At 40.1% G+C, this 26,865-nt stretch overlaps 1 protein-coding gene across 2 annotated transcripts in view; it reads left to right on the plus strand.

Annotated features, from left to right (window-relative positions):
• NOL4 (nucleolar protein 4) overlaps positions 1 to 26,865 on the plus strand; it is a 219,311-nt gene that overhangs the window by 134,803 nt on the left and 57,643 nt on the right. The window lies entirely within an intron of this gene.

Below are 26,865 nucleotides of genomic sequence, written 5' to 3' on the forward strand. Positions count from 1 at the left end.
GGTTACGTTGTGGATAAAGTCAGGTCCTACAGGTTAGATAGCTAACCTGATAGGAAGGTATTTGTTATGAATGTGCATTCTAAGGCTGATGAGGAGATGGTCTATTTAAAAGAAATTTTCCATTGATTTGCTCCGAGGACAAGTTCTGCTTTTTATCTGACACCCCTAATTGAACTGCCACCTTTACAATAGCAATAATTGAATTTTAGTACTGGATCCAAATAGTATTAATGCTGGTCACTAGTCTTCAGTAAAATGTTATAAATTAGCTTGGCAATATAGGTATACTTTGAATTCCTCTATATTTTCTTTCAGGGCTTTGTAATGGGAGTGGTGTGGAAAAATCTTTTTCTAGATGTGTTCAGAGATGGGCCATAGTTTGCGCTATCCAGAGGACAACAATTCCATTTCACTGTAAACTTTAAGGTTTTGAAATTTGTTCTACATTGGAATGAAAACAAAACCTTTTGAATGTTTCATGAAAACCAAATTGTGATGGAATTGGAATCTGTGCTTTTTGATTCTGGAAGCAGGTGGGGGAGAGGGCCTGTGTGCTGCATGATCTATAGCCTGCTGGTTAGGGTGTTGAGCGGAGATGTGGAATGTCTAGGTTCAAGTCCCAGGTCTGCCTGACCCAGAGAGATCTGGGTTAAAAAATTCTATTATGAATCAGGCAAAGGAGCAGGGATTTGAATCTGGATTTCCCACATCCCAGACCAGTGTCCTATGCACAAGCAGAGCATGAGTGTCTCTGCTCACTTTTTCAAACCAGTGAGCCCTGGACCTAAAAAGCCTTCCTGATGAAAACTTAGTAGAAATTGATGTCTCTGAAAAAAGTTTCCACTTCAATTAATTTTATTTTATCAAAAATCTTCTGACTAACTCTGTCCTAGTGTTATATATATTCTAGTGCAGCATTTACTCAAGACTCCTCCCAATGCACAGTGAATCCTAAATTGGCTAAATGTAAGCAGTGTCTCCACTTGCTCCAGGGCATATTGTTCCAATGATCCCTTTACAAGGCAGTCACCCAGATACTGATAGACACATAGGCTCTTTTGCCTGAGGTACACTGCTGCTACTGCCAGTGCTTTTGCAAATACACAAATTAGCTTGGTGAGGGAGGAAGGGAAGGAGGGAAGGAGAAAGGTCTTTAAGGTGGAACTAATTTACAGCTATGGCAAGAATATGGCCTGACTTTGTCCCCAAATGCAATCAAAGCCATAGCATTATAATATATTCCCAAACAAAAAAAGTTGCTAAAAAGGGTTAATATTGTATGTGTGTGTCAGTGAATTCCCGCTAACACACAAACCAGCATTACACTTTCTTTACTGCAGTTCTAAACCTTAAACACGTTAAGAGATTCAGTCAGTTGCCCACAGCCATATAATTTTTCATATCACTCACTATCATCCGACCCCATTTCCCAACATAAATTTCCCCCCCTTGTTTTATCCTGGAATGGAAAAAGTTAGATGTTCACTGTTAATTTGTATATATTGTTCACTACATGTGTAGTGCAGATTTCAAAAGGAATATAGTTCCAGGGTAGATTAAGTTGCATCAGAGTTTTTGCACAGTGTGGTATGTTGGTGGTGGAGTAGAAGAGTATTTTTATGGATGAATTCTAGTCTTAATTATTATTGAAAAATTAAATGTATTTAAAAATATGATTAAAAGCTATAACAAACTTGAGGTATTGTAATGCAATTGTACTGCTGTAAAACTTGACATCTGTTGTTAACACTATCATACACACATTCACTTACTCTCACATACAAGTGATTAATAGTATTTTACCTTTACATGGCACCTCTTATGCTGAAGAATGTCAGAATGTTTTGCATTGATTAAAATGGTCCTGAACATTCAACTCCCAATGAGAACTCAGGATGCTCAGCATCTCTGAGGATTCTGCTCCAAAAGAAGATTCCACACATTGCTGAGCAGTTTAAAGTTGATAAATATATAGGGTCAGATTGTCAACTGCACAATGGCTAAATCCATTGAGAGAGGTTGCCACGAAGGAGCTAGCTGCTGGATGTTATAGTTGAGGTTAGCCCTGCTTTGAGCAGGGGGTTGGATTAGATGACCTCCTGAGGTCCCTTCCAACTCTAATATTCTATGATTCTATGATTCCTTGATTCTGCAGCCAGTTCTTCCTGGACCTGGTGTACTTTACAGCATACGAACATAAGAATGGTCATACTAGGACAAACCAATGGTCCATCTAGTCCAGTATCCTGTCTCCAACAGTGGCCAGAGCCAATGCTTCAGAGGGAATGAACAGAACAGGGCAATTATTGAGTGATCTATCCCCTGTGATCCAGTCCCAGCTTCTGGCAGTCAGAGGTTTAGGGGGACACAGAGCATGGGATTGAATTCCTGAGCATCTTGGCTAATAGCCACGGATGTATCCTCCATGAACTTATCTAATTGTTTTTAACCCAGTTATAGTTTTGGCCTTCACAACAGCCCCTGGCAATGAGTTCCACAGGTTGACTGTGAATTATATGAAGAGGTACTTCCTTATGCTTCTTTTAAATCTCTATTCTTTTAAATCTCTGTTCACTATTAACTTCAGGGCTGACCCCTGGTTCTTATAGTACGTGAAGGAATAAATAATACTTCCTTATTCACTTTCTCAACATCTCTCATGATTTTTATTGACCTCTATCATATCCCCCTTTAGTTGTCTCTTTTCTAAGCTGAACAGTCCCAGTCTTTTTAATCTCTCCTAATATGGAAGTTATTGTACACACTTAATTATTTTTGTTGCCCTTCTCTGTACTTTTTCCAATTCTAATATATCTTTTTTTAAGATAGGGTGACCAGAACTGTATGCAGTATTCAAGATGTGGGTGCACCATCGTTTTATAAAGTGTCATTATGATATTTTCTTTCTGTTTATCTATCCCTTTCCTAATAGTGCCTAACATTCTGTTAGCTTTTTGATTGCCACTGCACATTGAAAGGATGTTTTCAGAGAACTGTCCATGATGACGCAAAGATCTCTTTCATGAGTGGCAACAGATAGTTTAGACTCCATCATCTTATATGTTAGTTGGGGTTATGTTTTGCCAGTATTCATTACTTTACACTTATCAGCATTGAATTTTATCTGCCATTTTGTCATCCAGTTACCCAGTTTTGTGAAATCCCTTGGTAACGTTTCACAATCAGCTTTGGTCTTAACTATCTTGAATCATTTTGTATTGTCTGCACATTGTTCCACATCACTGTTCACTCCCTTTTCCAGGTCACATATGATATGTTGAACATCAGTGGTCTCTGTACAGAAGCTTGGTGTGTTACCTTCAAAAGAAGACCTAAGTCTCCTCAACAATGGCCTGCTTATATCAGTAATTCAATAGTCAATTGGTCTATTTTGGTAGGTGAAAGGCAGTGGACCACCATAGGGGAATTGCCAGGGTTTTACCAGGGGTTTCCCTCTGACCTTTGGGAAACTCCCCAGAACAAACTAACTCTGTTGACCCTTGGGATACAGCCTTCCACTTGAAGGATTGACACTCGGGAAGTAATTATTGAAAAACAAAAATAAAATGTATTGAATGTACCAATCTTTAATAAAATAGATTGCAAAATCACATATTAAGATAACACAATATAACATAAATCCTCCTCAGCACAAATATATGCATTAAAGTAACCAATACTGTAATAGCATACAATAGGAATAACAGCTTTAAGTAATTACATTCTACATGAGGTGATCCATCCCATGTAGGATGCTGACAGCAGGTTCGTACTTACATGTTAAACTATACACATAACATTAAACACACATACACAAACATCCAGCTTTAATATCTCAGACATACATATTCATTTGGCCTATTTTTTCACTAGATTGTAGTTGTCATGCTTACTTTTCAGTAGTCTTCTTTCCTCTTATCAGTCATGGTTCTTCTCCTCTTTCTCAGGTCCATGACTGCAGTTAAATGCTGCCATTGCTTTTACGCTCTTATTCTTGATGGTCTGTACTACTTCTAGTGGCTTCACACATGCTCCCACTCTCTTTGGTACCTTCCACTTACACTGACTAAACCTGTCAGCTCTCTGCCTTATATACCAATTTTGACTATTTCTGATTGGTTGTTTTTTCAATCCTAGTCATTAGCATATCCATCTACCAATCAGCTTCAAGTCTTTCTGATTGGTCCATTTTTATGCTTGCTATTGTCAAATTGTTTTAAGGCCTCCCTTTTGGTTTTATCATCTGTAATTCTCTGCAACCGCAGAGCTTTTCCTAGCCATAGTCACTTAAAATTATCTTTTTAAAATATTAAAAATTGCTTAAAACTATAAACAATTACATATTTATGAACATCTTAACATTATAATACACTGTTAGCACTCTAATCTTATCGAATGGAGTAAGTTAAAATCTAAATCTTTTCCTCTGCTGCTTCTGTTTCAGGGGATAAGGCGCTGTCCTTGGTGCTGCATTCCTTACACAGAATAGTCCTTCTGAAAAAAAATCTCTCGTATCAGGTAGTTCCTGCAATTGTGAAAACCAGCCATTTATTCCTACCCTTTATTTCTTATATTTTAACCAGTTACTGATCCATGAGACAACCTTCTCTTTTATCCCATGGCTCTTAAGAGCCTTAGGTGAAGACCTTGTCAAAGGCTTTCTGAAAGTCTAAGCACACTCTAACACCTTTGTCCACATGTTTGTTGACACCCTCAAAGAATTCTAATAGATTGGTGAGGTATGATTTCCCTTTACAAAACCCATGTTGACTCTTCCCCAACATATTGTGTTAATCTATGTGTCTGATAGTTCTATTTTTTTACTATAGTTTCAACCAGTTTGCGGGGTACTGAAGTTAGGCTTACTGGCGCATAATTTCCTTTTTTTTAGAATTGGCATTACATGAGATACCATCCTGTTTCTTGGTACAGAGGTTGATTTAAGTGATAGGTTATGTACAGTAGTTAGTAATTCTGCAATATATTTGAGTCTCTTCAGAACTCTTGGGTGAATACCATCCATTCCTGGTGATTTATTGTTTAATATATCAATTTTCTCCAAAACCACCTCTACTGACACCTCAGTTCCTCAGATTTGTCACCTAAAAAGAATGGCTCAGATGTGGGAATCTACCTCATATCCTCCGCAGTGAAAACCAATGCAAATAATTTATTTAGCTTTTCTGCAATGTCCTTTTCTTCCTTGGGGTTGCTCTAATATTTGTGGCTGGCTATCCCATCACATGGACCATCTACTAACAAAAAATAGCCAGAGTACAATAATGCCCTGGCCATCCTCCTAGTGCCAAAATGTTCACTGCACGTGGGGATGGAATAGAAATAATCTGGGGGTTTCCCCATGCTCGTGCAATCCCCATGTAGAAAGAATGGCACAAAAGTACTAGATTGCAGCCAAGACTCTGACCTGATCCTTCCCAACTTATAAAAATATCAGCTTTAATCAGACCTGAGAAATGGCATCATTTACTGCTGTGATTATGTATGACAAAATGTCATTCCATTCAGAACCCCCGTGCACTTTTTCCTAGCTATGTATGAGAAAAAATCAGATTGAATGTTCACCAAGTATCACATTTATATACATTTCTGATACATTTTAATAATGTTCCCTTAATACATTTAAGAGACAATTGGGAGACGAGAGTTGAGAAAAGTTTTATATTAAAAGACAATGGGAAAATACCTGGTTTCAAACTTAATAAATAGTGATGAGGACATAGTTGAAATTACAGGGCCAGATGTTGTAGGAAACAGTAAATTACACCTCCCTACACTAGTTAATCACACTTCCCTCTATGGGCCAGGAGGATTCACCTTTCAGGAGATACAATTAGGTATGAAGAAGGCTTCAGAGCAGTGCAACTGGCAAACACTTCTTAGAGGATCAGCTGGCTGTGGCATTCCCTTAGTTGCTTGGCTTGATCATCTTCCTGGCCACTCCATCCATTATTTGGCTGCAAAATCAACCGTTGGTCAACTTACATCCACTGAGATTTGTGTCTAGTTTAACAATGGGTTAAACTGGCATACATTGGAGCCTGAATCTGCTACAATGTGTTTTAAATTTCTTTGGAATGATAAGCAGGAGAAGCCAAAGGGTGATATTTTTTGTGGGAAGTTATCAACAGCTGTTGCATCCCATAACTGTTACGTTTTTTTAATATCTGCAGATATTAACTTTTACTGCAAGTGAGCAGTTTTTACACAAAACCTATTTTGAATATTTAGGTGTTTCAACCTTATCCCATTTTAAAAAATGAGTGTGTTTATAATATGCCATCATCTTTAAAATCACACTTCTGCTTGATAATTTTGTACAAGCACAGCAATAAGTAATACCTTACTGAAAGAGGCTAAAGAAAAATATTTTTCTGTGTTTTATTTTCTTTTGTATACAATATGCATTTGACAGCCCTTGGTCCAGGACTTCCAGAAGTGGCTAGTGACTTGGGCTGCTCTAACTGAGATACCTTAAAGGGCCTTGATTTTCAGAGATTGAGTGCCCAGCACTTTCTGAAAATCAGATGCCTTTAAAGTGTTTCAAGTTGGGCACCCCAAATCACTAGTCACTTTTAGAAATCCTGGCCTTTTGTTTATACCTTTCGTGTTTCCCTGGCTGAAAAGACCCTTATGAACAGCAACAGGGGAGTAGATAAACTTTTGTAAACACAATTAAAAACAATTTTTCAACAAAACATCAGGACATGCTATTTAAAGAATGCTTTATCAAGTAGCTTTTGAAAATAGTCTATTTAAAAACAAACATGTTGACTGTGTCCCTTAAAGGGTTAGTTTCAGGTATCAGCACAAGTTGTACACCCAATATCTATGTTTTGTGCACACAACCCCTGAGTACATTTATAATTTGGGAAATTACACATCTACGGTGACCATCTATTCTTATGAAATATTTAGCATGTGGAAATGCAAGGGTTTGCCAACTTAATGGGTGCATGTGCCTTTTGTGGGTGCCATGAATTGTAATTATCTGAGACAATTTGGCCCAAATTGTTCCACTATTCACAGAGAAAAGGAATATGAGAGAAGATGGGATTTTTCATAACCTTTGAGAATTTTCTTCTGTGCCTTTTTCAACAGTTTTAATTGGTATTAAGGCCTGATCCTGCAAAGAGAATAACTCCTGGCCCCCTAGCCACACACAACCTCACTGAAGTCAATAGGGGATTTATATGGGTACAGGCATCTGCTTATGTGGTTACCTTGGCAGGACCAGGGCCTTGAACACCAATCCTGCAAAGATTTACACAAATTCCTTGCTTGATATGCTGTGTGTAGTCATACTGAATTGAAACAGTTAAACATGTGCATAAAATAGTTATGCAGTTAAAGCCATGTGTAAATCCTTGCAGGATTGAGGTTTTATTTTGAAGCACCTAGATTTCTGTTCATCATGATGAATGTTGTGTCATTGTCTTCTGTTAGATTGTAAGCTCCTTTTTGGAAGAATAAAAAGGGTCTTTATCTCTACCACATCATTTACTGAGATATAGTAAATCATTTCTCTTTTTTTATTATGGTTTTTTCTCATCTGTACTATGATGATGAGATTAGATTGACACTATATGGAAAAATATTTCTTTGATTTAGAATATCAGAAATCACAGTTCTATAGTTTGTCATTCTTTGTCAAAGGAGTTAAAGATGATTAATTGTATTTATTGTAGATTAGATCTGGCCAATATTGTGAAATGCATCATAATTAGTTCATACGTTTAGACAGTTGAACTTGGTGGACAAGTACATAAGACTTTTTTTCCCTTACATAAAAAATGTGAAGCAGTGCAGTTTTAGGGGGCAGAGCAATAAACATGGAACACTGCATCCTATGACTTTTCATTTTAATTTCTTTCTAACGTACACATCATTGTTTCTGCTTGCAATACAAAATTATGGAGCTTTATCATAATGTCTCTAAAAGAAAGAACTTGTCTCCAATTACATCTTTAAAGCTGCTGTCTTATAGTGGTCATATCTTGGCAGCTGGCTTTCCAGTATCCATTGTAAGGGTGATTCATATTATTAACTGAGAACTGCCTAGCGAATAAATGGGTGCTGCATCATGCTCAGGACCCTATGCCCATTGAAGCCATTGGAAGGGCTCCCATTGACCCTATGGGTGCTGGATCAGGCCCTACACATGATCAGACTCATGCTCAGCTTGATCTACAATACAGTGGTAGCTGGTTCCACAGTCATGGGCCCTCTACCAGAATTGTCTGACCCCCAGCCCTTTCAGGTTCAAACTTGGATTCTGTTGGCATTAGCATCTCCACTGAGCACAACTATCATAGTGGGGTATAAAAAGAGAGGCAGTTACTAAGCTACATGGATCCTACTCCTTGTAGGGTCCAAAAGACTAGGAGTGCGACCTTGAGCTGGGTCTGCAATTGTATATAGAGCTAGAGCAGTAGGCAGAACTATGGAGTGAAATATTCACATTTTTCTTCACTGAAGAGGTGAGTTTCTGTGTACTGCTCCAGTTAAAACTTCGAAGTGTCCTTCATGGTTAGTCCCAGTTAAAGTATGTAGGAACACCTGGATTGCTGGAGCTAGGGCTGTGTCCAAGAGGAATGGGTGCACCCATTCAGACTGCTTCAAGTGAAAGAATGAATATCTTAGCTACTGTTGAAATATAATGGTTCATGAGTCTAGTAGGACTCCCACACTGAACACACCTTGATCACTGGAGGGCAGACATTACTAGTAGCAGAGAGGTTATAGTATCAGCCTGTTTTTTTGAAGTTAGGATAACATCCTAGCTCAATATCAAAAATCAGACTTAATGTCCAGTAGGGAACCTCATCACAGCTGATGTTATGTCTCTGAGTACGTGGAGACACTGTTGAACTAGTTGCCTCCACCTGTATTTTTTGTTTCTATGCTTGCTTGGTGAAATGTTGGGAATGTGGGGCTTATGGCCATTTCCACAGCAAATGGTCTCTTTAGGAGATGATAGTGTTCTTTACATATAGGCTGTAGTCCTTCATGGAATTGCCTTGTAAACAATTACGTGAAATGACATCTGGAAAAGGGAACTCTTTCAAAAGAGTGAGAGACATGGATATGATCATCTGATATCTTCCGGTTTAGAAGGTAGACTGTGTAAGTGTGGTAGCTCTGAGGGTAAATCAGTGTGAATATATTTCTCTCTTTTGTCGAGCTGCTGAAAGTCTTTTTTTTTTCTTTTTCTGTTTCCTTTTCTTTTCTTCTTCATCATCTATTGTTTGAATTACAGTAGCACACACAGGCACCAACTAAGATTGGGGCACCATTGTATGGGCAAGGGTAATATCAAAGGCTCCTGCTCCTTTCGGAAGACCTTTAGAACTTGTATGCAGTTGGCTGTTTTTGTGCAAAGAAAGTACTTTTCTGTCTTTTGTTGTTTGTTTATGCAGCAACCTGACCAGATAAAGCTGGAGAGTAGAGATGTGCCAAGGTACGAATTGCAAATTTGCTTTCAGGGGCCCAAGCTTTTCAGACATGAGTTTCAGCTTGGGCCCCTCTTCTGAAAAACATGTTACTCTGAGTGTCTGTCTTGCACTATCTAGATAGGTCATGACAGGAAGCTGGGGATTTTTTACCTTGAAGTGTTCCTTTGACCTCAGCTCTGCAGGCTGCTAGGAAATGACTCTCAGAATTATGTTCATGTCTGTTGAATGTTGTTTTTGCTGATACAATTGTAAATACCTCAAGAGCCTGTGGGCTGGGGGGTTGATATCCCTGTTTTATCACTTAAATATAAGGCTAGTAGGATGTTCAGAATGAAATTCTGCTGAGGTACACTATTGGCTTTAAACTGCTAGGGAGAAAACAGAAGTATGGTAAAAGGTAATGGTCAGTGAAATTTTGGACTTTTCAACATGCAAAAAAGGTTATGGTGATGCATGGTGCTGTCCCAGCGTGACACACACCTTCTAATGCCATAGGACATAAAAGGGTCATGCTGGGACTGCATCAGCCTTAAACATCCTTCTGGATGGTGCAGCCTCCTCCCCCCAGCACAGGGGAAGTGTGGTGAATTTCTCCAGATGCCCACTAATTGCAATCAGATTAATTCCACATGCATTTTCTTTGCTTAAATTAATAGACATATTTTGTGTTGAGATTCTAAGATATGAATGTTAGGATAAGTGACATAAAAGAGGAATTCATTTCTTGGGGCAGAATGCATACACTGCACACAGTCGTGGGTGAAAGCAGAAGTATGCCAAGGGGAGCATCCCCAAATCTTTGGCATGTGGGGGTGGGGAACATAAAGGCTTAAACATCTTTTAGGATGGTGTATCCTGTCGTCCCCAATATCCCTGGCCAGAATGGCAATCTGGGGCAAGGTTAGTGGGTGTGGCTTTGCTTCCTGACAGCTTCTTTGGAGGTGAATTGAATTTGGGGGAAGCCTCTCTCTGCATTTCCTGGCTCTTGAGCAAGGTGAACAGGCAAGGAGAGGGAAGGTTCCTTGCATCTTCCTCCAGCTTGCCCACATAAAACCCAGGGACAATCTAGCCCAGCAGTTCCCAAACTGTGGTACATGTACCACTGGTGGTATGCAGGCCATCTCCCCACCACCTGCTGCTGGGGGGCCGACTGTGGTGCCTCCAGTGATGCTCAGCTGTGCGGGGGAAGAGTGCAGCAGCCCCCCAGCACCCAGGGTGGCCCAGCTGTTCTCTCCCTCTTCTCTCCCCCCCCCCCCCGCCCCGGGACACATACTGGCTGGCCAGGAGCCACTCCAGCGCTGGCTCCACCCCCAAGCAGCACAGCGGCTCAGCCGTTCTGCCCGCTACCCCTCCGGACACACGCTGGCTGGCCAGGAGTTGCTCTAGTGCCGGCCCCATCCCCAGAAAATTGGTACACAATGTGGTAGAGTTTGGGAACCACTGATCTAGCCCTTCATCTCTTTCCCTATCAGTTCTTGTTTCATTTGTAGTAGCTTCTCTAAGGCCCTCATATAATGAAGACTTACTCCTTTATATATTTATGTATCATTTATCAACCCACTGTTAGCTTTACTATTATTCATTTTTTGGAGAAGGTTGTATAGCTCTAAGCACAAAGCTTCTCAGAAACGTGTGTGTGTGAGAGAGAGAGAGAGAGAGAGAGAGAGTGTCAGATTTTTAGTTTCAGGGGCTTCCTGGAACTAAATGACTGGGTAGAAAAGGGTTACTAAAAGAAATTAAGTAACTTTACATATAGGTGCTAAACAGCTAGTGCAGGGTTTATCAGACATATGTAGATCCTCTACCAAAAACAGTTATGTGCATCAAACCCCTTTGTCTGTGATGACATCAACTGAATGTCTAATTCCTCCTACAAAGAGGTACACTTAGTACCTGGAACTCAAATTCAGTGAAAACTCTTGACAATGAGATAATTTGTTTGTATGGCATTCGTTACAGTGAGGTAAATCCACAGTCAATCCTATTAAATGAGTGAAGTCATTCGAGATTTATACCAGTGTAACAGAAAGTATACACAAATTGGGTCAAATTCTAAAGTCTTGCCCTCCTAATATACTGCTTAGGTGGTAGAGAGTGTCTTTTAGATTGAGCTTTCTCAAATTAAATATCTCTGATTTTAAAAAAGTACATTTCAGTGAGACACCATTTAGTGGTGCTATTGATTTCAAATTGCTTGTGCATTGCTCACAGATCCACTATTTGTTCTATGAACTCATTCGCATTCACCTTAAGAGTCACTACTCCCTTACGCTGAAGCAGAAACAATGGTAACTGCAGGGGGGGCCTGGACTCTAACTACATCTGGATTTAGCAGCTGGGCATCAGCTTGGACCAGGGTGAAAGATATTGAAGGCAGCAGCAGTAACAGAGGTAAGGAAATTCTGAAACTCCTTGCTGATTCTATCTGTGTAGTCCATAGTGTCATTAAACTGTGTATCTTGGGGAACCAAGTCTGTATCCTCCAGGCAGTTCCCATTGATTCCAATGGGAGTTGTTCCTGAGGAGAGACTTCAGGATTGGCCTTGAATTTGTATTAGAGTCCTCATCCCCTAATTCTTTTATATTTCTGGGTTTTTTTCCCCCTTAGAAGATAGATTTCTGCAGGGCATGTGCCAAAGTTTAACCAGATCAGATGGTTCAGAGCAGCTATCTCCCTATCTTTGCTACCACGTTTGTGCTCTTCTACCAGCTAGAAAGACACAGGGGGTGGGAGTCCTGGTTTTGGAAGATTGAATATTATTTGATGGTAAATTAAGAAAGATTTAACAATAATTACTATTCCTGGTAACTGTATTTAGTCTTAATGTTATTTGCAGCTAATGAACTGTCATCTTTTACTTTTCAGATGTCAGAGGTTGAAGAGCTGGCCTTCAATCTACTCTCTGATGAATAGCTTGGTAACGGGCTACTTCCTACACACTATAGTCCTCCAAAATTGTGTTTTTTATTTAAGGAGCCATCGATCATGGAAAGGTGTTTAGTACAAAGAGCTAGCCGTGGATGGAGGAAAGAAACCATTGCTTCTGCTTTTCATTTTTATGATTAAATGTTTGTAAGTTTGTTTTAAAATAATATTTTAGGTGTTTATAAATAAATAATAGTTTATTACTGACAATTTTACTGCATCTCTCTTTTTAAACATTGATTGGATTTTCTTGAGCAAAAGCAGTCAAATAATTTGCTGCCAGTTTGACACTCCTTCATACCCACTGTGCTTGCTATGGACATATTGCTCCCCGGTTCCTACCCACAGCAAGACTGAATAATGTTCATTCAGAACTTTTAAGAAAGCATGACTAGGTGGGCTGGCAGCACAGTACTTATAAGGCCCCAGAGGCTCTGGCTTCTCCAACACCATCACCATTCATAGAAATCACTGGGGTTGAAAATTCAGGAATACCAAAGTGTATAAAGAAATGTAGGGTTGAATGTTCTCTGGGGCTCAGTGGGTAGTGATCAATGACTCGATGTCTCGTTGGCAGCCAGTATAAAGCAGAGTGCCCCAGGGGTTGGTCCTGGCACTAGTTTTTTCAACATCTTTATTAATGATCTGGAGGATGGGGTGAGATTGCACCCTCAGCAAGTTTGCGGATGACACTAAGCTGGGGAAGAGTGGTAGATACACTGGCAGGCAGGGATGGGTTACAGAGTGACCTAGACAAATTGGAGAATTGGGCCAAAAGAAAACTGATGAGATTCAACAAGGATGGAAGAATCCCATGCACTGCTACAGATTGGGGACGGACTGGCTAAGCAGCAGTTCTGCAAAAATAACCTGGGGTTTACGGTGGACAAGAAGCTGGATATGAGTCAGCAGTGTGCCCTGGTTGCCAAGAAGGCTAATGGCATATTGGGCTGCATTAGTACGAGCATTGCCAGAAGATCAAGGGAAGTGATTATTCTCCTCTATTTGGCACTTTTGAGGCCACATATGGAGTATTGTGTCCCTTTTTGGGCCCCCCACTACAGAAAGGATGTGGACAAATTGGAGAGAACCCAGGAGAGGGCAACAAAAATGATTAGGGGGCTGGGACACAAACTTATGAGGAGAGGCTAAGGGAACTAGGTTTGTTTAGGCTGCAGAAGAGTGAGGGGGGATTTGATAGCAGCGTTCAACTACCTGAAGGGAGGTTCCAAAGAGGATGGAACGAGGTTGTTCTCAGTGGTGGCAGGTGGTAGTAGGAGAGGCCTAGGTTGGATATTAGGAAAACGTTTTTCACAAGGAGGATGGTGAAGCCCTGGAATGGGTTACCTAGGAAGGTGGTGGAATCTCCATCCTTAGAGGTTTTTAGGGTCTGGCTTGACAAAGCCCAGGCTGGGATGATTTAATTGGGATTGGCCCTGCTTTGAGCAGGGGGTTGGACTAGATGACCTCCTAAAATCCCTTCCAACCCTAATCTTCTATGATTCTATAATCTTCAGTAAGAAGTCTTGCAAGTGAAGTGCAGCCTTGTCCCCTTACTTGGTATTTTGGAAGAGGTGAGCCCAGAATAGATAGCCTGCAAATCTAACTCAGGTGAAAGGAGTGAATTGCTCCCTTGGACAATCCCTTTTTTTGGTGGGGAAGAAGTCATCAGTTTGGAAATGATTTTTACTATAGTACATCTTTTGTATTCCCCCTTCATGACCCTTGGGTCACACATTTCAGGTCACTGCTTTAGCTGTGAGAATGTGTCACAAGTTTAGTACAGCACAGCCACTCAGAACAGAGAAAATATATGAAAATGAGGAAGATAAAAAATGAGAGAAGGATGTAGTTTACTAAATCATAATCTCCATACATGTCAGATAAAGCCAATAGGACTTCTCTTGCTCCCAATGAAGTCCATGGGGAAAAATTGCCATGGATTTCATTGAAATCAGGACTCGGCCAAGTAATAACTTTATGGTGAAGAATCAGGAGTTATTCCCTAAAATATAGAAACAAGTAAGGGAATGTTCCTATGTATAACAATTCACATGTTTAGGGAAATCAAGGGAAATCACTGGGGGGGGCAAGTGATTCTTCAAATTGGATTTCAGAGCTTGCAATGGATATGAAGACTCAAGGTTTTAATTAATGCCAGGAAAGTGTAACTTTGAGTTTACTACCATCAATATTAAGATAAGGGACCAAATTCCGTCCCTAATAAAATCTAGCAAGAGAGGGGCTCACATTAATTCTGTAAAGAGGAGAGATTCCAGGGAACTGTATTGAGATTTGACCCAGCTCCCTCACCCCAGGCTGATGTTTGCTTAGCCTCTGGCAGGAATTTGTGAAAGACATGGTATAGCCATGTAAGGGGTCTAATTACTAAAGTGCATGGATCACACCATTGATCCACCTTAGGGCATTTACTTAAAAATGTGTTCTTAACTCTAGTTAGGTAACTTCAGTTAACATCCTAGATAAGAGAGGCAGTTTGTCGTTTTCACATCAGTTAACAGGTAGAGTTAAAGACCGGGGGACCTAAGAAAACACCTTTTTGTGTAGTGAAGACTGTCTTTCCACAGTTCCAGCTCTTTAGAATTTGTAGACTGTGAGCTCTGCAAAGTGGAAATGAGCAGGTCACAAAAGTTTGGCTCCATGGTTCCTCTGTAAGCTGTGGATTTCGGAAATATGCAATTCAGAGCCCATGCCCTTTTTGCATATTTTGTATGCCTCTTTTTGCACCCAATTTGCACATGGTGATCAGTTATTTATGCTACATGTTTTAGAATCAACTATTATTGAACATACTGTCATTTTTTCAGTATTATTCACTATCAGTTGTTACTGTCTGATTTATCTACATAAATTCAGAGAACAAAAGTCATAGGCAGAAAATGCCCTCAAAGTTTTGTCTCTACAAATTGCATCTTGGAATATTAATGCTTACAATAGTAAAGATCACTGTCCATTTAGCCAATCAAATAGTAGTAGTATTCCTAGGCTATTTTTTGCTTTTAGTGACTAGTTTTATATAGTATGTGTGACTATTTTTTAAATTTATCCTTTGTGATTTTTCCTTGATACAGAAAGGCAATTATGTGTTCATTTTAAGATATTAACACATTTTTTAAGATATAGAAGTAAGAACTGGTGCTTAATTCTGAAGAGAGAGGACAAACTTGCCTCTAATTTATGTATGTGGTCAAGGTGCACAGTCACTGAAGGGATGGAAGTGATTTTGGGATGCAGTATGGTGATAAGAATGGAGTTGTCCCAAGTTCTAGCTATTCTGGATTAGGATGGGCTTCTGTTACTCTTTCCTCAGTAAGGTAAAGTTTAAATAGCTGGCCAATTTTTGGAGACCAACTTGTGGCAAGGCATGGTGGGAAAACATAGCTGAAAGTTTAGCATAAAAACAGCTCGCTTTTCACCAAGTGGGCAGTTCCTGAGGGAAAGTTTGTAAGGAGAATCTGTCTGGAGCAGTAATGGATGGAGAAAGAGTGTAGGACTCTCTCAAACCCACAGTTCCAGACTTCTTCCATTTGTAACTCTATTTCATAAATATTTCTGAGTATGTGTGTGCGTACACACATGGTTTAAGTCTGCTCGCTCAGTTCTGGTTTCAGTATATAAACCAGGATATTATTAGTCTCAGGGACACACTAGGGTCACCCTAGGATCATGTGGAACTCTGATTAAGCAAGCACACAAACAATTTATCTGCAATTAAAAACTACTTGATGCTCCATTTATCACACAGAATGTCCTAAGATTGGGCCCTAGGTAGGAAATATGTTTATGGAAATACAGTCCTTCACAGATATATTGCTTTATATCAGTTAACCTACCATACATTTATTAAATAAAAGTGACTACTGGCAAGTAGGATAAATTTTTTTAAAAAAGTTCTATCAGACCATTTTAATGAAAGAATTCTCATTCCATCAACAGATTTTCTACAACCATCACTTTGCAGCTTGATCGAAGGCCAGAAAACCTAAAGTGAAATTATATTAAATAAATATAGAAAGATTACCTCTCAGTCTCACTCTATATTGTGCTCTGCATAATAACATCATGACAAAAATTTAGACCTCAACACATTTCAAGAAAATAAGGGGTACATTTTCAAAGCAATATAGAGGTGATTAATAAATACATGATTCTTCTCTGCATGAGTAACTTCCACACAATACTTTGATATTTACCCCCTGTAGAGCAAAGCACATGCTAGATCTTTTCATTGCATGACTTTTTGTAAAAACAGAAACTTTAGATCTCCTCTAGAGACTTTATATGATATTTGAGGCATACTTTAGTGTGATGGGGGTATACAAACCCTGCACTGGGCAATAGAGGGTTAATGAATGTGTGTTCAGAATTGGTGGGAGGAGTTTAAAATGTCAGTTGAGGGCAAACCAGTAAGGTCAGGCAATCTCCAGTCCTTAGCTTATGGAGCAATGCCTAGCTAAAGGCAAGGACTCCTCAGCCAATTGCTACCAGGCAACCCATTCCTGAAGAAAGGGAAGATGTGTTGTAGATCCACTTATGATGGGACTGTCCTTGGACTTTAGTCTGTGAGCCTAGCTGGAGGCCCACAGCTTTACAGAAGCTCTCTGAGAGAAGAGGACTCTCTCCTCCATGAGACGTTTCATTTGTGGTTACTTCATTTATGTTTACTGACAAACCCCCAAAGGGAAGGACTATCCAGGGCTCAGCCAGAGGACTTAGCCTCTTACGACCGGACTGATGTGCTGAAACAGCTGACATTGCAGAGAAGATTCCTGGGTGAGTGCTGGGGCCTGGCCCAGGGCCTAGAAGGCCTATGGCATAAGAACCCCAGAGATATCTAGGTATGAAATGTGTTTTGAAATCTTGGACATGTGAATTTTGTTAGAGTTGCACCTACTGAAGAGCATATAACAGAAATGATGGGGCTTTGTTGCCAATACTTTACTCTTCATTCTGTCATCAGTAATAGAACTGTTATATATTAGTCTGGGTTTAACATTAGATATTTCTGCATGGGAATCACTAAATGGATGCAAAGGCTAATCCTATCGAGCAGGGTTTCTCAGTCTGTGGTTTGGGACCCAAACTTGGGTCACCAGAATATTTCAAAGGGTCATATGGCAGCTCCTGTGGCTTCTGACCCACAGGGCTGGGTGGGCTCGCCTCCCTGATCCAGACACTGCAACCTCTGGGGTCCCAGCACCACTCAGATTTGGCCCAGCCATCATGGGTAAGGATAAAAGAGATAAAAAATGAGGGTGATGTCACGGTAGGAGTCTACTACAGACCACCAAACCAGTAAGAAGAGGTAGATGATTTTTTTTTTTTTTTTTTTTAAACAACTAACAAAATCATCCAAAGCACAGGACTTGGTGGTGATGTGAGTCTTCAACTACTGAGATATCTGTTGGGAAAATAACACAGCAGGGCACAGACTATCCAACAAGTTCTTGGAATATATTGGAGACAATTTTTTATTTCAGAAGGTGGAGAAAGCTACTAGGGGAGAAGCTGTTCTAGATTTGATTTTGACAAACGGGGAGGAACTGGTTAAGAATTTGAAAGTGCAAGACAGCTTGGTTGAAAGCGATCATGAAATAATAAAGTTCATGATTCTAAGGAATGGTAGGAGGGAGAACAGCAAAATAAAGATAATGGATTTCAAGAAGGCAGACTTTAGCAAACTCAGGGAGTTGGTAGGTAAGATCCCATGGGAAGCAAGTCTAAAAGGAAAAATAATTGAAGACAGTTGGCAGTTTTTCAAAGAGACATTATTAAGGGCACAAGTGCAAACTATCCCATTGCGTAAGAAAGATAGGAAGTATGGCAAGAGACCATCCTGGCTCAACCAGGAGATCTTAAGTGGTATAAAAGTCAAAAAAGAGTCCTACAAAAAGTGGAAACTAGGCCAAATTATGAAGGAAGAATATAAACAAATAAGACAAGTATTGCAGGGACAAAATAGAAAGGCCAAGGCACAAAACGAGATTAAACTAGCTAGAGACATAAAGGGTAACAAGAAAACATTCTACAAATACATTAGAAGCAAGAGGAAGACCAAGGACAAGGTAGGCCTGTGACTCAATAAGGGGGGAAAAACAATAACAGAAAATGTGGAAATGGCAGGGGTGCTAAATGACTTCTTTGTTTCGGTTTTCACAAAGAAGGTTGGTGGCAATTGGACATCTAACATAGTGAATGCCAGTGAAAATGAAGCAGGATCAGAAGCTAAAATAGGGAAAGAACAAGTTAAAAATTACTTAGGCAAGTTAGATGTCTTCAAGTCACCAGGGTCTGAAGAAATGCATCCTAAAATACTCAAGGAGCTGACTGAGGAGATATCTGAGCCATTAGTGATTATCTTTGAATAGTCTTGGAAGACAGGAGAGATTCCAGAAGACTGGAAAAGGGTAAATATAGTGCCCATCTACCAAAAGGAAAATAAGGACAACCCAGGGAATTACAGACCAGTCAGCTTAACTTCTGTACCCGGGAAGATAATGGAGCAAATAATTAAGCAATTAATTTGCAAACATCTAGAAGATAATAAGGTAATAAGTAACAATCAGCATGGATTTGTCAAGAACAAATCATGTCAAACCAACCTGATAGCTTTCTTTGACAGAATAACAAGCCTTGTGGATAGAGGGGAGGCAGTAGATGTGGTATATCTTGACTTTAGTAAGGTTTCTGATGCTGTCCCGCCTGACCTTCTCGTAAACAAACTAGGGAAATACAACCTAGATGGAGCTACTATAAGGTGGGTGCAAAATTGGTTGGAAAACAGTTCCCAGAGAGTAGTTATCAATGGTTCATAGTCATGCTGGAAGGGCATAATGAGTGGGGTTCCTCAGGGATCAGTTCTGGATCCAGTTCTGTTCAATATTTTCATCAATGATTTAGATAATGGCATAGACTCCATAGAGAGTACACTTAGTAAGTTTGTGGATGATACCAAGCTGGGAGAGGTTGCAAGTGCTTTGAGGAGAGGATTATAATTCAGAATGATCTAGACAAACTGAGAATTGGTCTGAAGTAAGTAGGATGAAATTCAATAAGGACAAATGCAAGGTACTCCACGTAGGAAGGAACAATCAGTTGCACATGTACAAAATGGGAAATGACTGCCTAGGAAGGAGTACTGCGGAAAGGGATCTGAGGGTCATAGTGAATCACAAGCTAAATATCAGTCAACAGTGTAATGCTGTTGCAAAAAAAGCTAACATGATTCTGGGATGTATTAGCAGGAGTGTTGTAAGTAAGACACGAGTAGAAATTCTTCTGCTCTACTCCCTGCTGATTAGGCCTCAGCTGGAGTATTGTGTCCAGTTCTGGGCACCACATTTCAGGAAAGATGTGGACAAATTGGAGAAAGTCCAGAGAAGAGCAACAAAAATGATTAAAGGTCTAGAAAACATGACCTATGAGGCAAGACTGAAAGAACTGGGTTTGTTTAGCCTGGAGAAGAGAAGACTGAGAGGGGACATGATAACTTTCAAGTACATAAAAGTTTGTTACAAGGAGGAGGGAGAAAAATTGTTCTTGGCCTCTGAGGACAGGACAAGAAGCAATGGGCTTAAACTGCAGCAAGGGAGGTTTAGGTTGGACATTAGGAAAAACTTCCTAACTGTCAGGGTGGTTAATCACTGGAATAAATTGCCTAAGGAGGTTGTAGAATCTCCATCATTGGAGATTTTGAAGAGCAGGTTAGACAAACATCTGTCAGGGATGGTCTTGATATTACTTAGTCCTGCCATAAGTGCAGGGGACTGGACTAGATGACCTCTCGAGGTTCATTCCAGCCCTAGGATTCTATGATGACAGAAGTCCGGGTAGGCCAAATTTGAGTGAGTGGCACTACAACTCCATGAGCCAGGTCACAACTCAACTCACAAATTTGGTCCAGTCAGGAGGGCAGGGCCAAACCTGAGCAGTGCTGCAACCCTAAAGGTTGCAACGCCTGGAGTGGAGAGCCAAGCCCAGCCAGCCCCACAGCACAGGAGCCACAGGAGCCACCACTATGGGGTGAGTGCTGGGCAGGACCCAACTCTGCTCCCAGGGGCAGGATCCAACCAAAATCGCCCCAGGTCCTCCACCGCCAGACTATTTACTGGGTCATGACAGGCCATAAACATTTACAAATGAGTCCTGAGCCCAAAAAGGTTGAGAACCATTGCTGTAGGGGACCCAGAGAAGTCAGTTGTATTTATCTTACAGATCATAGATGTTCTAGAAGATAGTCCACATTTGATAAGATTGAGTCACATGTTTTGTTTACCTTTTTACTTTGATGAATAATTTTGCCATATAGTAAACCTGAATAACTCAGATTCTTGATATTTTGCTAAATGGATTATTCATAAAAAATAAAAAAGTGATATCTAAGACTTTCTGAACAACAGTTAAAACCATATTTGCCAGAAAAAAACAATCTTTTCTATTTTTATGTTAGCATGCTGCTACTGTCACTATCCCAGAAATGATTATGGAAAACAAAATCATTTTATAAACTTGAGGGCTCTGTGCTACTTTGTATTAGAACATAAGAACGGCCATACTGGGTCAGAGCAATGGTCCATCTAGCCCTGTATCCTGTCTTCTGACAGTGGCAAATGCCAGATGCTTCAGAGGGAATGAATGTAACAGGTAATCATCAAATGATCCATCACCTGTCGTTCACCTGTCAAACAGTCTAGAGATGCTCCAGAGCATGGTTTTGTGTCCCTGACCATCCTAGCTAATAGCCATTGATGGACATATCCTCTATGAACTTATCTAGTTCTTTTTTGAATCTTATGATAGTCTTGGCCTTCACAACATCCTCTGGCAATGAGTTCCACAGGTTGACGATGTGTTGTATGAGGAAACACTGCCTTTTGTTCATTTTAAACCTGCTGCCTATTAATTTCATTTGGTGACCCCTAGTTCTTGTGTTATGAGAAGGAGTAAATAACACTCCCTTATTTACTTTTTCCACACCTATCCTATTTTTCCACTCTATCATATCCCCTCTTAGTTGTCGCTTTTCCAAGCTGAAAAGTCCCAGTCTTATTAATTTCTCTTCACACGGAACTGTTCCATAACCCTAATTGTTTTTGTTGCCCTTTTTTTGTACCTTGTCCAATTCCGATATATCTTTTTTGAGATGGGACAACCAGATCTGCACACAGGATTCAAGATGTGGGTGTACCATGGATTTTTAAAGAGGCAATATGATATTTTCTGTTTTATTATCTATCCCTTTCTTAATGATTCCCAACACTGCACACCGTGTGGATGTTTTCAGAGAAATATCCACAATGACTCCAAGATCTCTTTCTTGAGCGATAACAGCTAATTTAGACCCCATCATTTTATATGTATAATTGGGATTATGTTTTCCAATGTGCATTACTTTGCATTTATCAATATTGAATTTCATCTGCCAGTTTGTTGCTCAGTCCTCCAACACCCGTAGTGTATGCAGATGGTTCCCGATGTCTGTACAGAGCCCCTTTGAAGGGCTCTGACTGCATATAACAAGTTGCAGGATCAGAGACTATAATTTTAACTCCTAATATTCTTTGTTACATGGAAATTAGGATAGATTAACAGGATTAGAACATGTAACATAATGTAAAGAGTATTATGGCTACTATTACTTTACAGACAAGTAAATGTGACCGTTTCAGAAATTCTAATTTGGTAAAGCTTGACTCTCTACATTAATGAAGTTTGTACTGGTGCACAAATGTTTGAGAGATACCTGCTACCTGGGGAACATTTTTTGAGATGTGTGATTTATCTGATTAATGTTGTAAATAATATTGCTTGTATTTTTATAATTTCCTAACCACAAAAGTAGACTGTAATCTTGTTAGATCCTCTTCAAATTACTTATGGTCTAGAATCACAGTCTAGTTGAGGACTCTCAAATTTAGGGAACCTTAACTTCTACGTCTAGATCCTAATTTAACAAGTACCTGAGATGCATTCTAATCTCAGCTGCAGTGCAGGGGATCTCAGAAAAATCTGTTGCTATATGTGCAAGAGTAAGCAAAGCACAGAAATACTTTTTAAAATATGCTGCAATTCGGGTCACAGAACTCATGTTATGATCTGACACTTAGTGTGCATACTTATTGGTACAGTATATTAAGGAGCCAGAGAAGTGTACAGTATCAAGGCTTTAATGTGTGTATCTTACTGAACATCATGATGAAGCCCTCACAATCTTATATCAACTCCTCCATAGAGATTGTTTAGCTTGTGGACCAACAACACAATAAGCCAGACCCATCACTTCTTGTTAATGAAGGTGATGTGAGTGTGCATTAAGACCCCTAGTCTGGGCATGAAATGGGTGTTTCTTTCTCATACAAGAAACATTTGTGCCATTCTCCAATCTCTGTTTTTTTTAAAACTTCATTCATTGAAGTTAAAAATGAAGGGGACTTCATATAATGACCAGATAATGCAAAATTGCAATATAGGATAGGAACTACACAGGCCTGGTACAAACAACCTCAAAAGTTTGCTCATGTTCAAATTCTGTTCTGGATCCAGATCTGAACTTTTCAGTTAACCCTCTTTCCATAATAGACTGAATTTGAGCCCTGGATCAAAACTCTTTCTTTCAAGCTTTGTGAAAGTTCAGATTCAGATATAGGGCTCTGATTGGTATAGGGTGTGTAGATGTCTTCAGAGAGCTGCATGCAGGTCCCTAATTCTGCACTAACCCAGTCCTGGCATTAAATAGAGAAGTCCAGAGGCTGTTCTGACTTATGCTACTTGTCCCTACACCGCTCCTGCCACGTCATCCTTCCCGCAGTTCTTTCCCTACAATTAGGTGAGATGGGGTGGCTGGTCTGGAGCTGGCTTTATGCCAACAAGGAGTTCCTTCTCCACTACAGGATTTCTCCACTGGCCAGGTGCAGCCAGATTCCATCTTTTTGCACTGACTGAGTAGTACAAAAAGGCTAGTGTTTAACACAGAATCTGGTCCCCAGATGCCACAACTCAAGCCCATCTCTAATAACAGTAATGAAGATAGTTTTGGTCTTATTCTTTGTCCTAAGCAATATTGCAATATAAACTTATCCCGTAATGACTTCTATATAATATGAATGCTAGACTATCTTGAAAACGTCTATGCTTCTCGATAATTGTGCAATTTCCTCTAAGTGAGCTGAAAAATACCCTGTGACAAAAAAAATTCTCAGACAAGAAAGCTTAGATAACTAGGAGAAAGCACAGAGAAAAATGCAGTCAAATGTCAAATTCCGAGGTGATTTCTACAACTCTGGTTGGCAAGAAATTCACACAACTTATCTTCTGAAGTGGCAGACCCATGTGCTTGGCTACCAAAAGGAAGTGGACGGGTCCAGCAGCACTAAGATTAAGATGTTGTATGTAAAATCATGATGATATCTCTTGAGAGTGCCCAAAAGATCGGAGTCACTTTTATATCCAAATCCCTACCACTCCATGTTTGTTAAAAATTCAGAGGCTGATCCTGATGCAGGCAAATGGTGGTCTTCAGTGAGAGTTTCTATTAGCATCAGGACCATATCATGAGAGGCACAATGAGTAATGTGCTAGACGGATTTCATGTTGTTAGTAGGGATGTAGAGGGAAAAATATATCTGGTAAATGGATGATTCCTCTGGCTCATCTCACACCGGAGTCACAACCATGTTTAAACGTGGCTGGTTTCTGGCAGGGCTATTGTACAGCTTTCTTGGAAAGAATTGATTGCCAGCATCTCTTCTGACAACTAGCACCAATTTGTAAAATGACTGTTCAGTTAATTATGGATAATGTACATGTCATTAACCAGTTGGCTTTCTTTTTGAATGAGTCTGTGTCTCAATATACTACCATTGCTGTCTTTTGTCCTCCAATGTATATTTCTCAAGATGTAAATGATCTGTCAGACTCTGACATGCTCAGAAAAGCAGGAGTGATAGGACTGTCTCCTCTCACCTGTTCTGGCAGATGACTCTAATGATTGAGCAAAACAAACTGGAAGAAGTAAAGCCTACATTTGTCTCAAAGGATGAAGATAGGTTAGTTGGAGTTCTCCCCTTTGCTGCTTCCACCAAACGTTGTTTAATTTTCCTACCCTGCTGTATTTTTGCACTCCCACAGTACAGAAGTGGGAAGGAAAAAGGAGGAGAAAACTTTTCTAATGTTGTTTTGTAGGCCTGAATTTGGAGTGGGTGCAGGATAGTGAAAAGTCTGTGATAAATTAGGAAGAAGCACACCTAGAAAGATCTTCTCAGAATCCTAGATAAGTTGTTCTCTTCAATTTTCTTTACCAAAATTTGAAAGGTACCTATATTTCATACTTTGATGCTCTGCACCATGTGCCTCTTACTCATATGAATCAGTAAGAATAAGAATGAATTCAGGAATACCAATACTCCTTTTGGGGGGAAGAAAATATAACAGTTTACCTCCTACTTGCTTTGAGTATTATGCTCCATGGTGGTGATGCTAAATAGGATCTTCAGGGGGCTTTAGCCCACCTACCTATAAAATGTATTCTCCACATGAGGGAACTGACCAGATCCTGGACTTGCCACAACCAGCCAGTAGCTGTTTGCATTGAATACATTCATCATTTATCTTACTGTGTGGTGTGTGGCAGGCTTTTGAACATGGAGCAGCTTAGTTCTCCAGACTGAAATAGGAAACCTTGTGCCAGGCAGGACAGCTTGTGCAGGACAGGCCTTGGAAGGAGGACAGGATCATCTGTACTGTTTTGTTACTCTCTGTACCCAGCAAAAACAGGTGCTCCACTCTCACACTGTTGTGATACTTGAAGCCCAGGAACAGTGCATCTGGTATCTGCAGTGCTGGGCTACAGTTACCACGCTTCTGTCTCTGAAGCTTCCTTCTTGGTCTCATGTTGAGACTATCTGTAGCCCTACTGTTTGAAGGCACTTCAAATGCAGCCTTCCTGGGATACACACAGACTGCTAGAGCCACCAAGGTAGGACAAAGGTGAGCAGCTAAAGCCAAAAAACTCACCTTCAGAGTTACTGATAGAGCCTGAACTATTTACCTGGTAACAAGTCTGTTCATCAGTAGCATTATGCTACAGATATGAAGAGCTTACATGTTCTAGAGCAGTTACTGTGGGCAAGGGACTTGGAACAGAAAAGAATGCGGAAAAAGGAGAAGCAAGAGAATAGGAGTGAGGAAATCTTGTTTCCCTAGGACTTGTAGTCCCTAAACCAGGACTAACTCATGGATGACAACCTCAATGGATGGGCCTCACAAATAAGCACATGATTTCCCAAAATAGATTCATGGTGCAGGACTATGGGAGAACAAATGCTACTAAGCCTGATGTTCCACGTTTGGAATTTAAGGAGAAAATTAGTTAGTTGAATTGTCTGAGTCACCCAGTAAATGAGCGGGACGGGAACAGAGAGAAAACAAAGGAGAGGTGAGGGAAACAATGAAGGTGGTAAGAAGAGAAAAACTAAAGGTAAAAACTGGGGGAGCAAGGACAAAAGGTGTTAATGAGATCAAAGCAGAGAGAAGAGGCTTAAAGGTTCTACAAAAATAGCCTGGGCAAAAATAAACTTAAATATCTGGAAAAAAGACCACAAACAGAAGGAGTAAAAATGGAGGGGAAAAGAAGAACAAAGGGATGTGCCATCTTTCTACTTTATTGTAAGTTTTCCACATACTGTAACAAGCTCTGTTTGATTTATAATAGTGAATGAAGAGTCATTGTCCCCAATACCGTATAGGACAAGCAATGCATTCAAGACTGGAATGGAGCAGAGCTGCCCTGCCCAGCAGAAAGAAAATGCCAAATTATTCCTGTCTTTCCACACAGTAATGTTCCTCTCTGTTCATGGTTGCTCTTCATTGCCATGTATACAGTTACTTACAATTACTGGGCAAACTAAAAGGTCAGATCAAGTTACTTTCCTCCTGTTCCCCAGCTTCCATCCTGTGACCAACATCCGTGGCTTCAAACTAGACAGAGACATATTGACAGCAATGTTAGGCGCTCCTTCTAGCAGTGAGCAAGGTTAAGGTGTCCATGCTGAGGGGTTTTTTTTTGGTTTTGTTTTGTTTTTTTAAACGATCAGCAGCTTTTAGATATCATTGACCATGAGATACAATATTGATCTGTTTCTGAGATCTTGCAGAGTGGATAGTGGCTCTTCAATTGTTTTGCTGCTGCTTAGCAGAGAGGTCGAAGAGTGTAGTGCTGGGCAATTCCATTTACTTTCCAAAGGCATGGGTCCTGCTAGGTTATATCTTATCACTCTTCCTATGCATTGGCCACAAGAGGCTAGAAGGACAAAGTGAGAGACTAGTCCTTATGATGCTTAATTCTATGTCCCTTTTCTCCAGCCTAATTATTCTCCCAAGTGTGTTTGACAAGGGTAGAGTTCTGGATAAAAACAAACTGTCTAGCTCAATCCCAATAAGACAGAAGGG

This window comes from Emydura macquarii, unplaced genomic scaffold, assembly GCF_026122565.2.
Source record: "Emydura macquarii macquarii isolate MOO-44397 ecotype Brisbane River unplaced genomic scaffold, CSIRO-AGI_Emac_v2 contig_1477, whole genome shotgun sequence".
Lineage (NCBI taxonomy): Eukaryota > Metazoa > Chordata > Testudines > Chelidae > Emydura > Emydura macquarii.